This window comes from Xenopus tropicalis, chromosome 1 (assembly GCF_000004195.4).
Source record: "Xenopus tropicalis strain Nigerian chromosome 1, UCB_Xtro_10.0, whole genome shotgun sequence".
In the NCBI taxonomy this organism is placed as follows: domain Eukaryota; kingdom Metazoa; phylum Chordata; class Amphibia; order Anura; family Pipidae; genus Xenopus; species Xenopus tropicalis.
Genome location: NC_030677.2, coordinates 93,637,374 through 93,654,917, shown reverse-complemented (window position 1 = coordinate 93,654,917; position 17,544 = coordinate 93,637,374). Strand labels below are relative to the sequence as shown.

General features: G+C 38.9%; 1 protein-coding gene across 2 annotated transcripts in view; it reads right to left on the bottom strand.

Annotated features, from left to right (window-relative positions):
* sema6b (sema domain, transmembrane domain (TM), and cytoplasmic domain, (semaphorin) 6B) overlaps nt 1-17,544 on the bottom strand; it is a 74,586-nt gene that overhangs the window by 36,348 nt on the left and 20,694 nt on the right. The window contains exon 1 of one of the 2 annotated variants that reach the window (XM_002942203.5): nt 11,000-11,298. The exons of the other annotated variant lie outside the window; for it this stretch is intronic. The gene's annotated coding sequence lies outside the window, so the exon portion shown is untranslated. Of the gene's footprint in view, nt 1-10,999; nt 11,299-17,544 lie in introns of those variants that run through there. 2 annotated transcript variants of the gene reach the window in all.

The window sequence follows — 17,544 nt, the reverse complement described above, 5'->3', positions numbered from 1 at the left end:
TAATCATGTGGCGCATTGTGTAGCTTTGCTGACTGGAGCCCTACATTTAATTCCTGCCAGGGCACTATCTGTAAGGAGTTTGTATGTTCTCTTTGTGGGTTTTTTAAGACTACCAGGCTGGTTAATTGGCTACAGATAAAATTTACTATAGTGTGTATGTAAATGTATTAGTAACATAACATTGTGAGCACAGCTGGAGCAGTACCAAAATGATCCCTGTAAAGCACTACATCATGTGCTGGTGCTATATAAATAATTACACGTATAATAATCTAGGAGTGCACTTTCCTTATATATCTTTGCAACTATTGGACAGACTCACTTTTAAAATGCTATAAGGCGCCAACCTCCTTTATTTTTACCTAACTGATGCCTTTTCTTATGCTGGCAATACATGTAAATTGTCATTGTTTCAATCATTTGGCTCTCACCAAACAAGTAGATCTACTTGTTTGGTGAGGGCCAAATGATTATAACAATGACAGTATGCAGGCTGTCGGGTTGAGGACCACATCAACAAGCTGATTCAGTCCTCATCCCAACTGGATTTTTATCAGTCGGACAGGCCCCATACAGGGGTAGATAAGCTGCTGACTGTTTTAATAAGCCAAATTGGCAGCTTAAATCTGGCCGTGTATGGTCACCTTTAGTCTCACAGCTACCCTTCTATGAGTAGAGATCTTTCAGTGCATGGGTTTATGGTATTTCTTCTGACAGCTCATGTGTAAAAACTTCACAATATGAATGTATTTAATAAAGTGACTCCTATGTTGCTAAAGTTCAAATGAGTGATAACAGACACCACAGATACAAAACACATGTGGGTTTACGTCACCCTTTCTCAAGTGTTACTAATTAGAAAATTACCCCCTAATATATACATATAATGCATACTACCACTTAGTATATTAGACCTTTACTATATAGTAACAGAGTAACATAGAAAGTTAGATTGAAAAACATGACAGGACAGTCCTGCAGAGATAACTTTTCCTGTGAGGGACTTGCAAAACAGAGTGGGTTCTACCATGACTGGACATTATACAGCAGAATTCGAAGCTCGCTATTCTAATGTTAGGAACCATGGCAAACCATCTGACTTCTGAAACGGTATCTGGCTGAGAAATAAATTTTAACTAAACCAAATTAGGTACTGTATCCATTACCAATCTGCATTGCAAATTGATACAAATGGGAAACTGCTACCTGCAGTTTAGCATTTCCAGTTAATTTATTCCAATGTGAATACCTATAGAATACCTATGCTGCTGAACTGCTAATTAATCAGCTCTGATACATGCTTAGATTATTGTTTATAGGATAAAAACTTGGTTGTTGAGAACTGCTTGTGCTCTGAATGGACAAAACCTATTTGTCCCACTAGGCAGTATGTTGGGATTCGTTTAACAGAAGCCACATTAACTCTTTTCATATATTTTCCTATTTATTTGTGTTATAGATATTAACAAAGATGCATAATAACATTCAGGGTGAAGACACATGGAGCTACTAGTAGCAGCTACTTGTCATGGCAGCATAGACAATGCTGATCATTTACTGATAACAGTCTCTACATGTGTTTTAGCAGAGGCAATTCTCAGTATTGCCTGCCTGTGGCAGGGTATTTTCTGACGTTTAGTAGCCATGAAAACGTAGCTGCTACTAGTAGCTCCATGTGTCTTCACCCTTAATGATATATTTATCATGCTGTGTAAAAAGTGGTGTAAAACATTACTGGTGATGTTGCTCATCACATCACCAGTAATGCTTCACTCCATGCATGATAAATATACCCTTTAATGTACTGGTCTTTCCCATGTTTCTAAAAGGCTTAAGGCAAACACGTTTTCACCAACAAAAAATTTAAAGGTGATCTAAACCCAAAAAAACAAAGTTAAGTAAAAATAAATTAAACAAAAACAAAACTTTAGTAAAGTGATCCTCCGAACACTTCTGCAATTTAAATTGATGTTCTAGTTTTTAGCAGTTTTAAACTAATAACAGTCTAATAACAGGCTTCCAGCCCATCAGTTGTCATTGAGTGTTAGCAACCCTAACTGTCTATTGAATACTTAAAAAGATTTAACCAACAGATAGTTTATATTATGTTAAGTGACCTATAAAGAATCTTGCAAAACTGGGATATATATATACTGTATAAATAAATATATATATATATACAAATGGGTTTTGTCCATTCAGAGCACAAGCAGTTCTCAACAACCAATATCGGTAGATATTGCCCTTTTATATTCTTTTTCTTGATCCACCATTTATTGATGGGCTGTGTGCTCCCTCAGAGAGAAATAATGCAGCTCTAACTGTAACAGGAAAACTGTGGAAGCAAAAGGTAGAACTCTGTCCATTCATTGGCTGATGTGGCCTAGTATGTATGTTTGCCTTGGCTTGTTTGTGTGCACCATGAATCCTATGATCCCAGGAGGCAGCCCTGAATTCTTAAAATGTACATTTCTATTTAGGAGTAACCAATAGCACATACTAATAAAAAAAAGTATATTTTATGAAAATGGTTTATTAAAAAGAAGCAGGGTTTTACATTTGAGCTTGTTTATGCAAAATATTTGTATAGTGACCTACATTGTTTGGGGGTATAGTTTTCCTTTAACCCTAGGGTTGCTGACATTCAGAGATAGTTGCTAAGCTAAAACTACTGCTAATATCTCAGAAATGCTATAAACTGAAAATGAATGTAAATGGCAAAAGTGCCCCTTTATTAAGAGGGGTGCTAACTTAAGCTAGCCATACACAGGCACCCCTTGAAAATCGGGCAGATATAATTTGGGCAGTATTGAAAATCTCGTCAGACAAGGATCGTATTGACAAATTTATGTGTTTCTCTCCTGAATAGGCGTGAACAACCAGATCACCCCAATGTGGCCCAGCATGAAGATGGCCAAATCAAGCAAAGATCTGCTACGCTGGCAGTCTCGTCAAACAAGCAAATTTTAATGTGAATAACCAGGTTTAGTGGTACAACCTTTGTAATCTGCTCCAAAATCAATTGTGTAGTATGATAATTCTTTAGCTAGAAGCCATTTAGAATCCATGGTTGGCTAAAAACAGTCTGCAAGAATAAATCCAGAAATAGCTTTTGCAAGAACACCCCCACTGTTTCTCATAGCTTGTAGAGAGAGGGCTTATTTATATCTGCAAGTGCAGTTGTGGTCCCCACAATTTCCCGCAGTCAGTTTCATGTGAAACCACTTTTCACTTTTCCCCTTCATTAAGTATACTCACTTTAAAATGTGCTCCTTGCATGTCCGTAGTTGTGTACAGTGTTTTTTAGTCCTTCCTGCCTTCCGTTCTGAATAAATTGTTGCCGCTCCTATTACCACCACCTGCTGACCAGGTGGTAGCTCCAGTGTTCCATTTCACACCCTGTATCAATAGGCACGGCACACTTGTGCATAAATAATCTAGCGCAGATGACATGTCGAAGACCAGAAATTGCGCCAGACGGTCTTCCATGTAATTGCATCCAATTGGTGAAGAACTACATGCTCAGTTGCTTTCATTGTGGCAAATCAGGAGCAATTATGTTAGGCACATTGGTGTTAAAAAACATGATGATTGAAATTATACTTTGCTCACTACACTTACAGACATACATGTGCCCTTTTGTGCCTGCATAAATAATTTTTAGATTACTGTGGCTCTCTAAAATTGCATTAAATGTTGAATTCATTAGTGTATCCCTTCTTCTGGGGCACTTTCCAGCCACTATTTATTACTTCCACTATTTATCTCTCCCACTACCCTATGTATTTGCCATTATCTTGGAAGAAAGAACAGACTGTATTGATATTATTTTTATGCTTATCTAGAGAACCAAAGCTTTTTTGCAGTGCTTTACAGAGAATATTTATTCATCCTCAGTAAAGCTTGTTATTTAACCTGTGTATTTCAAGAAGCTGAATTTACATTGATTACCTAAGTAAGGTGCCAAAAGGCAGTGGGTAAACCTATAACTCCCTACAAGTGCTCTAGCCGGATTCAAGCTAAAAATCCTATAACTAATGGCAGCAATGCTAACCACTGTAGTGGCTTGCATTATCTCTAAGTACCACCAGTGTTCTTTTGGAGCTAGCTTACAAAAAAAATTTAGGAAGTAGGCAAAACTGCTTTGAATAGTGTTACATGTTTCTCTTGACAGCCAGTACACAGAAATAAAGTGGAAGAGAGTATACAGGTATGCTTGGAACAATTTACCAGGGGTGGCAAAAAGCCACTCTTATCTTTAAGAGCAGAAATGTCCAATTTTTCAAGCTTCCTTTTTACTTTTCACAGGGTTACTCACTACAGCAGGTTATCTTATCAAGGGACCCAGATTTAATCAGAATCTTTTGGGCAGGGTTCTCTTCACCTCTTGTATCGGTTATTGGTTGCTTTATATGTTACTCTGTATGTCCAATGTATGAAACCCACTTATTGTACAGCGCTGAGGAATATGTTGGCGCTTTATCAATAAATGTTAATAATCAGTGGGAATTTTTACAGAATTTAATGGGAATAAGCTTAAACCAAACTGTTAAGATTTACAAATTGTAAAAATGTAAAAAAAAAGTATTGTTACAATGCATTGAATAATAACATACTGTTCAGTGTGGTTAATACCAATAAAATACATTTACCAATTGTAACCACTACATAATATAAGGTAACAAGCCAAAAAATATTTATCTATATCCATGGTGAGTCTATAGAGGCAGCAAACCATTTGGTTGTGTGGGGGGGGGGGGGTAAGAGTGTAGAGGGCCCATTTAGGTTCTATCTAATGAGCGATTTCCATATTTCTTGGTAGAATAGGTCAACATAACAATATATTTGGACCCTAAACAAAATTTGTTGTGGAGCCAAGTGACATCTATTTTCGCCACTGTCTAAATCACATTACAACACTGAACTGTAACAAAGTAAACACAGTAATAAATACACATTAATATAATATAACAATGCAATTATAAATACATGTCCCTCTGAGTACACTGTCCATCAGTAACATAAAGGATTGAGCAAAACATATCAGTATAAAGGGTACAATGGTGACAATGTGCATTTCACTGAACACTTCAACTGGGTAACAGCAGTAAGGTTCTAGGTTTAAAAGATGGCTACGACAGCACAACACACGTGACCAAGCATCAACCATTTTGAACCATTTTGAACAAGTGCTCCGAATATAGGCCTGCTATTGACATACTTTGATTCGACGCACATTTAACATACATTTAAAAAGGGAACACCAACGCATGCAGTGTCCCTTTGTAGCAAGCACACTTCCGCTGGGAAATCTGATATCATTTGTACCTATAGAGTAGTCAGGTATTGAAATGCTTGTTCAAAGTATTGTTATATTTGTGCAAAATGTCAAACTGTTAAAATTCACATAACTGTGTTCTTTGCTATAGCTTAAATGTAATTTAGAGAGTGCAGAATATGTACTTTCAAATAAAATACCACAGGAAAAAAGATTTATTACCTGAAATTTGCCCTCAAACTAAGTTCAAGACATACTACAGGATGAATGTGATGAGGCAGCAAGAGGCTAAGCATATAATGAAAGCTCAAGTACAGCAAAAATATCCCTTTCTTTTGAAAAGGGGAACAGAAAATTCTTTAGATACATAGCACAAAAAATATGTGAATTAGCACTAAAGTAAAAAAGGTATCCAGATTCAAGGAGACAAGTACTGTACATAGCTAACCAAGCTGAAGGATGGATCTGCAAAGTATTAAAACACGTGTTTCACCTTTTTTAGAAAATACCACTTTGCTGTCCACATTACTAAGTAAGCATGTTGGCAATAGGGACATTCAAAAGACTAGTGCTTACCTAGTCAAAGGGGCCTCCATGCACCACTGATGGTAGCTGACCATCTACTGTGCTGCCTTGTTGTAGTAACAGTAAGGCAGTGCAGCTTTTAATTCTACTGCACATGCCCTGTCTTTCCCATCCTCATATTAATTGTATTGCCAGTCAGTACAATTAATGCTATGCTAAGGAGTTATGAAGAAACTGGGCGTGCAGAGTAGGATAACGCTGTCATGACTCTTGAAACAATCTACTATAAAAAAAACTTGTCCCTCTGACTGGGTTAGTGCTTTCTTTCAAAAGAAATATATTTGTCCCTATGAACACACACACTGAACTCGTGCATTTGCATGAAGTTTAGAAATGAACTCTATTGCTAAAATGCTTATTTTGGTAATATGGACAGCATAGTGGATTCATTTTGGAAAACACCCCTTTAACAGCAGAAAAATTACAAGAAGAACTAAAGAAAGAGAAGATAGTACAGTCAATACCCTGGAACACAATGGTACATATGAACCTATCTAGTGATGAGCAAATCTGTCCTGTTTCGATTCGCGAAAGATCTTTTGAAAGATTCGCAAAACGGCGAAAAATTTGCGAAATGTCGCACATAAAAAAAATTGTCGCCCACGGCTATCCTTTTGTCATGCGGTTATTCTTTTGATGCCCGCGGCTATTCTTTTGACGCCCGCGGCTATTCTCTTTTGACACCCGCGGCTATTCTTTTTTGACGCGGGTGACAATTTTTGGACGCGCAGCAAATTTTTTCATCCGTTTCGCAAAACAATCCGCCAATGGCAAAACGCGGAAATCCATGCCTGCTGAAACATTTCGCCCATCACTAAACATATCTATTACATTGAAAATACAATCAGTTAATAGAAACGTCCACAGTTAGAAAAATAAAATTACTTAATTTTATTTAGTGGCAGTTGGTTATTTTAATTTGAAAAATTACCAGAACAAATTTTGTTTCTCGTTTGATCAATTGAACAACATCTCAGTTTGTCATGTCTGTTTGCCTCAAATGCCTTAATCCTAAATTATTAATACAACCATTAATATTCCTTTGAATTTGCTTGTGTTGGAAACTGTGCAAGAAACACTTGAAGATGGACGGGGGGGAAAAAAGTCAGGAACCATAGTGACAGGCAGGGATAGGATTGATTTTAGATTACGCAGTAGCAGATGACCTTATTCCAAAACTATTCTTCCTGAAAGGAATTGTATACAGCATGTAACACAAGCTGAGGCATTCTGCATAATGGCTGCTGAGCACTACTAAACTTTTAGCCAAATGCCAAATGTACTGTTTGTAAGTCAAGCCACTGTTTGCACAAGGCACCCTGACAAATTGCTACTCCTTGGTAGGTATCAAGTTATATGCACAAATAGATTTATCGCAGTTCAGAGGCTGCAATTCTTTGTACTGTACATTACTGAGGTATGTAGATTGTACATTTGTAAAAGAGTTTATCTATCTAGTTTGCCCCATTAGCAGACAAAGAAATAAATGTCCAATCCTGTCAGAATCTGATTCAACTAGTCACATTATGCAAGAACAGGTCAACTGCCATCATTCTAAGACTACTGGTATCTATAAAAGGGACAGGCCTCCTTTACAAAACATTCGAAAGAACCCACTGGAGAGCCTTGTATCTGTGCAAATGTTAGTTTATTTCAAGGGCAAAGCACAACACTGAAGGACTAGTTGAAATAAACTAACATTTGCATGGGTACAAGGCTCTCCAGTGAATTCTTTTAAATGTATCACTAACTTGGGGAGTGCAGTTTTCAGTCCACCAAGGTTTTACACATAAAAATGTTTTCCAGGTCTGAGGCGGCAACATTTCCAGTATTCCATCAAACTATCGACTACACAATTTACAGAAAATGTTTTGTGCTAGGAGACAATAGGGCTGATTCACTAAAGTGCGTTAAAACGAGCGCTATTTATAGCAATTATATTGCGTCTAATTTTTCGCGTCTTAAAGCACGATTCACTAAAAAGATATTTGCGTTAATTTAGATGCAATGCTGTTTGCGTTATTTAAGTAGTGAAGACAAATTTCGCACGCTACCTGTCGCGCGCGCTAATTAACGCATGTGCGCTACTTTTCACGTGCACGCCATATTAGCCATACATGGCATTACGTTCGTAAAACTACTTTTTTTTTTAAAATGACCATTTCCCTGCAAACTGGAGGCTGCATTACTCTAGGACCAACACATACTTGAATAAATCACACTGCAAAGTCCATATTGTGTTGCCAAAAGCTCATGAACTGTACTTTTCTATAATTACCGCCTGCCCCAAGTAGGTGTTAATTTTCGCCCAGACTAATGCGATATTTAGCGCGTCTAAGTATTTGTGAATCATGAGTATTATTTCTGCGCGCTAATTAACGCAATGCAGTTGCAATTAGGAAACTGGTTTCAAAGTATTTTTTTTATTTACAAACACTGAATAGAAATAGCCTTTAAGGTACTTAAATGGGGGATAAATATGCACACTGCACCTTGATACCAAAAATGACATGAAACTAGGCCTTACAATGATGAAATTGTACCATGCTTTCTCCTATCTTAAAGGCCAGTACTATCCACATTTGTCCATATAGTAGATTATTAATTTAATCACATTATATCATATTCAAACTTGGGCCATACAAATCCCTTAGGGCCTGGCCTCCAAATAATAATCCTGCTATACTCCCAGGCTGAGCCCAAAATATTTCTCCCCTTTACCAACATGGCAGCATGCATATCTAAATTCATACTGAATAAATCATCATATCATTTTTAGTTGTCAATTTGAGTTTGTTGTGTACATATGACTTGACAGTGGTATATGCATGCCAGGGATCTAAATGGAAAGTGCTTGTTTTCATTATTATCCTGCCAGAAAACATGGCATCTTGCCATTTAGGAGTTGGAATAACTGAAGAGCACTTTTCCAATACCTTAATGAATCTGGAAAGTCATCAAACCATGGAATTCATCCACATTATCCACATTTAAATGGAGCCAAAATGATATACTGGCATGCCAACAAAATCCAAAATAAAAAAAGATGTAATTGTTACTTTGCACATGAATTCATCTGACCATTTTTTATTAATTTAAAAAATATTTCACCAGGATCTTTATGGGAACCCCTTGGTAGTAATTCAAAAATCAGTGGTTCTACAAGAATTGCTAAAAAGAGAACCATAGCAAAATTTGCCCTGATGTACTTTGCAGTTATTTTCCGTACAAAATAGTGGATGGACATTATCATGGTTTGACTATATCTATAAACTTACTGCACCCAGTCAACTATAGATGTCTTTTTTCACCTTGTCTTAAAGTGTCCACACATGACAAGATCAGCTCGTTTGGCGAAGTTGCCAAAAAGTGATCTAGGCCTGTTTTGGCCACCCACATTCTGGGCCAAGCTGAGCTGACATCAGATTATCTATTGTGGCCTACGGTGACCCATTGAATGAGGACCGCATAAACATGCCAATGTTCTCCTCGTCCAACTGAATTTTTAAGTCTGCCTGGCTTCAGGCAGATAAGCTGCCTATTTGGTCTAAATGGGCAGACCAGCAGCTTTAAATCTGCCTGTGTATGGCAACCTTTAGTGGTTTGTGACAATAATTATTATTATTTATCTACAAAGTTGTAAATAGTGCCAGCTAAGTATGCAATTACTTTACAATTATATGACAACAATCAGGAGTCTTACATTAAAGTAGCAAACAAGGGTTACAGGATAAAACACTAGGATCAATGGACCCTACTTACAATAGTTTCAAATTAAGCTGACCTTATAAGATGAATATATAACTGGCTAGGACCTTATTGACTGCTAGTGACAGAGGTATAAAAGTGCATTATGTGAACCATTCTGTTTACATTTACCTTTCACCAACATTCAGTTTTATTTAGGGATAATTATTGGAAGATCCTTTATTAAACTAATAAAGGATCTGAACACCTCCCTGGGGCATCATTGGTAGCTACTAGTAACAACTAGTAACAAATCAAAATAAATTAATTTGTTGTTATTTTGTCTTGAGCAGGAAGGTAAAGGTTTGAAAGAATGTTAAAATAATAACAATATACAAATAATTCAAGTAACTTGGCTAAGATAATAGTTAATAATATATAGGGCACTGCATGTCTTTTTGTTGTAAATAAATAAAATTATTTATTCTATATCACACACACACAACACTCTAGGACTTTTCCTTAACAGAAAAATCAAGACATTGGAGTTAAGCAGCAGAATAAGAGGAGTTATGTGTGAAATCTACAACATGGTAGGTTGCAAAGTAATGCCTAGATTATTAGCAGATAGTGATGTAAAAGCAGTGTTCTAATGATGACCATATGGTAATCCTATACAGGGAACCATCACACATGCATTATAGAAGGTATTATATTATATTATAGAGTAGAAGGTCAGATTTGGTTGACCATCCAGTAGTCATTAGCTTCAGTGTTTCTATGTCAAGTAATCACCTGTGTTCTTATTGCACAGTCAGATACATTAATAGATCTGTATCTAATCTGACCTCTTGAATACTATAGATCTGCACTGGTTAAGGCAGTCCCGAGTTTTTAGGTAATATACACAATGTCATAAATAATGTGCTGCAGTCATGGCTGACCTTTTCACATACACAATCTATTGTGTAATACTTATAGATGCACCAAAATTACACATAAAATAACACATACTAATAAGACATGATAAAATTCCTGAAGTCTTCGTTACCTACATCGATACCATATTGCTGGATAACCATATATAAGGTAATAGACGCAGTGAGCAACAGAGTGTTACAATGACAACATGATATATAATTCACAATGCAATAAATGCAAAACGTGCAAACCTGGAATTTTATTTAATTGCAGGTGAACAGGGACCTAACATATTGTCACCCACATCTTAACTAAAGCATATTGGCAGCAAACACATACCAATGCAACATGACACTAGGCAGGCAAGCACACATTATTTGAGTTCAGCTAGTCACAAATAAATCCAGAGAAACCCGCCTTCATGCATACAGCTAACCAGAGTCACACGATCATGTACACTGCGCTTTTTCTAAGCACCTAAAAACCCTGGTACCCACAGGCACACAGTGATATCACACACCCTTTTACCTTTTGTCCTTGTCACATCGTGTCATATTGTGTATTAAATTCCAGGTTCTGCAGATGCTCTTATTCAGTGTGATAAGAAAACCCTTTCAATGCTCTGGTTATGCACACATTGCTCTTTGTCAGTCTCTGTGGGTGTCAGTCTATCTCCTGCGCTGTCCCTCTTTTTTGCTTTGTCGCCCCCACCCTCTTCTATCGGCCTCTCAATGTCTGATTCCACTATGCTTATTCCTATTGCTCTTACTCCCCCATCTCTGTCCCCTTTCTGTCTCTTCTAATGTCCTTTCTTTCTCTCCCTCCTCCACTCTCTTTGTGGCCTCTCTTTTTCTCACCCTCCTCCCTTTCTGAGTGTTCCCTCTATCTCTCCCCACTCATTTTACACCCTCCCCCTCTCTCTAGCAGCTCTGCTTCTTAGTATCTCTTACTCTTACCTATTATATTTCTGATTCACCTTCCTCTTAGCCTATTCCTGTATCTCTTTTTCCAATCTGGATGTCTCAACCCCTCTCTTTCACTGGATACATGATTTTTTTTCCCTCCCTCTCTCCTGCAGCGTATTATACAGTATCAGTACTGTATCTCTCTAATTTCTCCTTGATGTTTTGGAATTGCTGTGAGAGAAGTATAGACTAAGGGGTCTCAGTGTATGAATGAGTAAAAATGTTGTCTCTGCATTGCACTTTGCCATTCTGTATCACAGTCATACTGTGTTAGTGTATTGTGTAACCTGCTTTTTGTAGTTCCTATATTACTGTATTTTAATTTAATAAAAATAATGTAATTCAGTGTGTTATGTGCATAATCAAGTGTGTATTGTCTGTCTGTTTAGATTAGTTTCATACCTAGGTGTATGTGTAAGAAGCACTATATGTGTCTGCACTTCCATGTGGATATTCGGTCACCTGCAATCTTAATAATGTATGGATACTGTTGATAGAGTTGTGTATATATGTAGAAAGAACTGTAATTCACATTTAAGCCTGGGCCAGAAAAACAGATTCTCATTGCACTTTTTAAAAAAAAACATAGCGACGAAGTACCAAAATGTGTGCTCAGAAAACAAATTCAATAATGAAGCACCACACCTATAATAGTAGTGGGTATAGTCACTGCTGTATGCAGAGTATTTTGTTTCTCGTACATATATTCAAGTACATTGACATAGTAACCCAGGGGCACCCGGCAAGTTACCAGCGGCGGCAAAAAGCAGTTCCTGGTAACTTAGAGAGCCAAAATTCCAATTTTTAAATCAGAATTTCGGCTATTCTACTGCATATAGCGCTATTGTGCTCTCCGCACTAGCGATGTGGCTTCCCCTCTCCTCCCTCTGATGCAAAAAAGCTAAACATGGGGGGAGCGAAGGGGCAGTATCAACTTGGCTGCCTGAGGCGGGTAGGACCCCTGAGGCACCATTGTAGTAGACTGCAAGTGACAGACAACAGACAGACACCGTAATCAACAAATAATTGTATTCAAGGAATAAAGGCTCAAATATCAGATAAATAAGTAGAGTTTTTTCTGATATTGTGTCTGTAGTTAAAATACGACTGTGTAATTGAATCAATATCAAGGCAAAAATCAAAAGTTGCCACACTGGAGTTCAACTGTATTGGTGCCCTTTGTCACTGAGACCAGAAATGTTTTTTACAGTATATCAGTGTTGTCCCCAAAATAATGTACTCATAAAGGCCCTAGAAGACAAAGCAAGTTCCTTGTGCAACCCTTATGTGTGCATCTGTATGTAAAACTGTGACTGAATCTATATAATATATTTACCAGTGAGAAAGATTTAAAGGAGAAGGAAAGTCAAAATCTATTAACCACACTATTAAATAGTACTATTAATAGTACTATTGCTGTGTAAGAACGCTATATTTCTAGCTTGCCTAATGAAAGATTTACAGCGATACACCTGCTACATTCTACATACTTGTTTCAGTGAACGGCGCCGCCATCTTTACGTCCCCCCCCGCTCCCCCCTGCATCCTTCTGTGTCAACCCCCCAGCAGGCTTCTACCTTCACAGTGCCTCTCTGCTGTCTGGAGCTGCCTCTCTCCTATCTTGAGCTGTGTTGTGTCCAGCAGCACCCATCCCCCCCACCCCGCCGCCGGCTTCTACCTTCACAGTGCCTCTCTCCTGTCTGGAGCTGTGTTGTGTCCAGCAGCACAAGACCCCAAACCCCCCCCCCCCGCCGCCGCCCGCCCACCTCCGCCGGTTTCTTCCTTCACAGGAGCTGCCTCTCTCCTGTCCGTAGCCGCTGCCGCCGCCTTTAACATTCAGAGTGCCTCTCTCCTGTCTGGAGCAGCTCCGCTCGCGTCTGCCCTTGCCTCTCCCCCTACCAGCACCTGTGTCTCATGCTGCCGCTGCAGACGCTAGGGGGAGCCTCCTGTTTTTGCACATGCGCCGCTTACAGTTCTAAGTCGCTGAGTCTGGGGAGGGGCGATGCATTATGGGAATCTTTTCTGCACAGCTCAGTGTTTTTCCTTACTGTTTGGCTTCTGATCCTCTGAACGGGAGAAATATGGGGAGACTTAAGGGCACTATTGAGAAAACTGAAGGTATGCCTGCATTTTGAGATTAACTCTTTACTAGCCTTTCCTTCTCCTTTAAGTTCAAAGGAAAAAAATTGAAGGACTGTTTTAGAAGAAATGGCCTCATAAAGAAAAGAAGTTAGCGATGTGTATTCCCCTTCAAAATGCAAGCTTAGTTATTATCATGATCATCTACAGTTGTTGTTTCCTGTCTGAGCGCATAGTATAAGGTTTTGCTTATAAAATCTCCTAGTGACTGTGTACTATATTTAGGACATAGAACCTAACCATTGCTAAAAGGAGCCATTTAACTTACTAAAGTACAACTCTCAGTGGTGGTCTTAACCATTGTAGTTGTAGTTAATTTTGCCAGAAGAGTTGCATTCCATTGTACTTATATTTTACTCGCCCTTGGAGTGCTCCCAATAATCCAATCAAACAGAAGATCAAGAAATAAGCAATCCACTTCTTCGTTTTAGCAATTAATGTGACAGGATTCTAAGTGCTGTAGTTCAGCAATAGCTCAGCAATAGCAGAAGGACTACATTAATCCCTTTCACATACAAATATGTATTACATTTATGTATATTGGAAAGTTGCTAAGGCTGATGCCACACGAGGCGTAGGGCTGAATTTTCGCCAAGCGTTTTTCCGCTTCCCGAAAATATCAGCCCTACGCCACGTGTGGCATCAGCCTTACATACAAAGGGGTAATTTTCCATAGGTTATCACCTGTGGTCTTCTATATTTTCCCTTGCTCTGAATTAAATAAAATACAAGTCAGGTGGCAACCTTTGCCCCAGAAACAAGTCCAAGAGCATTAAGGGGAAGAAAATCGAGCCTAGTGCTTATTTACATTGCTGTGCTTTACATTAATGTGAATAGGAGACACAACAATCCCATCTTGTCCTACGGTTGTATCACTCAAAAAACTTACAAATTTTCAAGGAACAAACCTGCCAATTCATTAAAGCAAACTCTTTCAGAGGGTCTTCATCAGAATCCAGACTGCAAAGGGGGGATATTACTGGTAAATGAAATGCAAGAAGGTGGACCAGATAGGAAATCGGCTTGAGGTATGAGTGGGGGCACATCATTTTTAAAGGCCAGGCTGGTAAAATACCAGTTAGTGGGGGTAGTAATAAGTCACCATCCTGAACAGTGACTTGAGGGCTAGAAAAGAGGCAGAAGAGGTACATGGCTAGCACCCATCCTGACTGTTTTGCCCTAGGCATGTGCCTTTACTGCCTAGACCAAGTCCCTGCCCTGCTTACTACACCCAATACACTGCCATTGTATAAGGATCCTGAGCTCGGAGAGTCCAGTAGCATCAGTCACACTAGACTGAGGATTGGTAAAAATCCTTCAACAGGTAGAAGTACAGTTTTCATTTGTTCTCCAGCCTATGGAAGGATTGCCCCAGCATGCATAAAAGAACAAGTGCAGCTTCTGAGCTCACTAACCACACAGTAACTGCAGGTATTGCTGGGCAGCAATTGTCCCAGTTTATTTTTTTTAGTAACACTGAAACATTTGTATCAATTTTCATAGGAATGTGTAAGATCACTTCAAAAAGAGTTAGCCCAAAAAGAATTCATGTTTCAGTTCCCTCCAGGGATGTTTTTCTTCCTATATACTCTACAGGCATGTTGTGTGCTTATTCTACATTTTATACTATAAACCTTTCATATCCTCAGTAAACACCAAGGCAAGTCTTGAAGCTGGCACGTTTATTTCTCACTATCCATATTGCTGCTGATTTAGTTTTTTTATGTTGGGTTGAAAAACCCAACATACTGTCCTCCAACTTCAGCTTATTCTTCCGCTTTTTCTTCTTCTTTTTCTTAGCGCCCCCCCCCATTTTCCAGACGCTACTCCTCCTACAGTTTTAGGGGCACAACACCCAAACTCTCCACACTTCTTCGCCCTATAGCAGAGCAGGTTGCTTGTGCTTTTCTAAGCGATCCTGCCCCCCATCTTTTTGTGGCGCCGCTCCAAACACCCCAATTTTTCCCTTGACTTTGACAGGGAAGATTTTCAAACTGCTGCCGCATTTACAGCTTTGAAGGTACACCCCCCAAACTTAAATAACATAACAGAAACAGCAACATTTGTTGGATGACCCAAAGTGGGAGGGGCCAACAACAGCCAATCAAATTTCACCCACTGACTTTAATGGGGAAATTGAAACTGCTGCCAATCTTACAGCTTTGAGGCTACACTCCCCAAACTTGAATCACAAAGTCATGGGTTCAGCCTGAATGAAAATATGATGATTGTTGGATGCCCAAAGTGGGCGGAGCTGTGAGGAGCCAATCAGATTTTACCAGGTAACTGCAGTTTAAGGTTAGAAAAGGTGGGTGGAGCCACCAACAGCCAATCAGATTTAGCCTATTGACTTTCAATGGGGAGATTTAACCTGCTGCCATTCTCACAGTATTAACACCAGGGTCCCCAAACTTTTCACAGTTGGTCACTAGTTTTGGAAACTGGGCGGAGCCACCAACAGACAATCTGATTTCACCTATTGATTTTTAATGGGAAAATTCAACCTACTGCCATTCTCACAATATTAACAACAGGGTCACTAGGGGACTACATTTTTAGGTTTTAAATAGTGGGTGGAGCTACCAACAGCCAATCAGACTTCACCTATTTAAAATGCTGCATTTCTCACACAGTCAGTCACTGGCGGACTACATATTCAGGGTTAGAAAAAGTGGGTGAAGCCCCCAACAGCCAATCCATTTCCACCCATTAAATTTCATTGGTTTATATTTAAACTGATGTCATTATTTAAGTATTAATTCCAGGGTTGTTAAACTTTCCAAAGTTAGTCACTGGGTATTTGCCGTTCAAAGTTAGAAAAAGTGTAAAATGCTGCCAGCAGCAATTTTTATGCAAAGTTGGTCACTGGGGAACTGCAGTTCAAAAATAGGAAAAGTGGGTTGGGCCACTAACAGCCAATCAGATTTCATGCATTGAATTGTATTGGTTTAAATTTAAAATGCTGTCATTCTCACAGTATTTATGCCAGGGAGCCCACAGTTTGTCACCAATCACAATTTACCTATTGACTTTTATTGGTTTAAATTTAAACTGCTGTCGTTCTTAAACTATTAATCCTAGGGTCCCTAAACTTTGTAGAGTTAGTCACTGGGTAACTGCAGTTCCAGGTTAGAAAAAGTGGGTGGAGCCACCAACTGCCAATCAGATGTCGCTTGTTGACTTTCAGTGGGGAAATTTAAATTGCTGCCATTCAGACACTATTAAAACCAGGGTCCCCAAATCTTGTACAGTGGTTTTTACTATATAACTGTGGTCCAAGGTTAGAAAAAGTGGGCAGAGCCAACAACAGATCAGATTACATTCAGTGACTTCACATTTTTCAAACCAACATGAAGTCTGTTCTCAAACTTTCCTTTCTAGTTTCACATGTTCCCATTACTCTTTCATTGTAATTCCAAGGGAGAAGAACACTTATTACCTTTTATTTCAATTTGTAGGTTACCTATTCACTAAATGTACACAGTATTCTGGCTGGCATGTATTAGTTACCATGACTGAGAACTGCTTAGTATGTTTTTTTTTTTTCAAAGCCATTTGTCTTTTTCAAGCACTAAACCTTTCTGACTTAAATGTTATCTTATCTGGATGTTAACTTGTTTCAAAAGTAGCTACTACTGCCCACAGCTTATATACAGTACAGTGCAGAAAGAACCTTAAGGGCTCTGGCACATGAGGAGATTTGTCGCCTGTGTTTTTTCCCCCTGGCGCTTTGGCGACAAGTCGCTGCGACAATACACACAAAGAAATTTTATGCGAGTTGAGCTCCAGGCGATCTGCTACCCATGGTACCACTCAACAGTTACCCCTCCCACATGTTTACTCAAGTCGCTCAGAAAAGGGTCTGTGTGCGATTTGAAACAGCAGGCGACTTGAAGTAGCCTCGTATGTTTTGACGATGGCGATTTCCATTGGTTTAGCATTGGCGTCTTGGCGCCCGATCAAAATCTT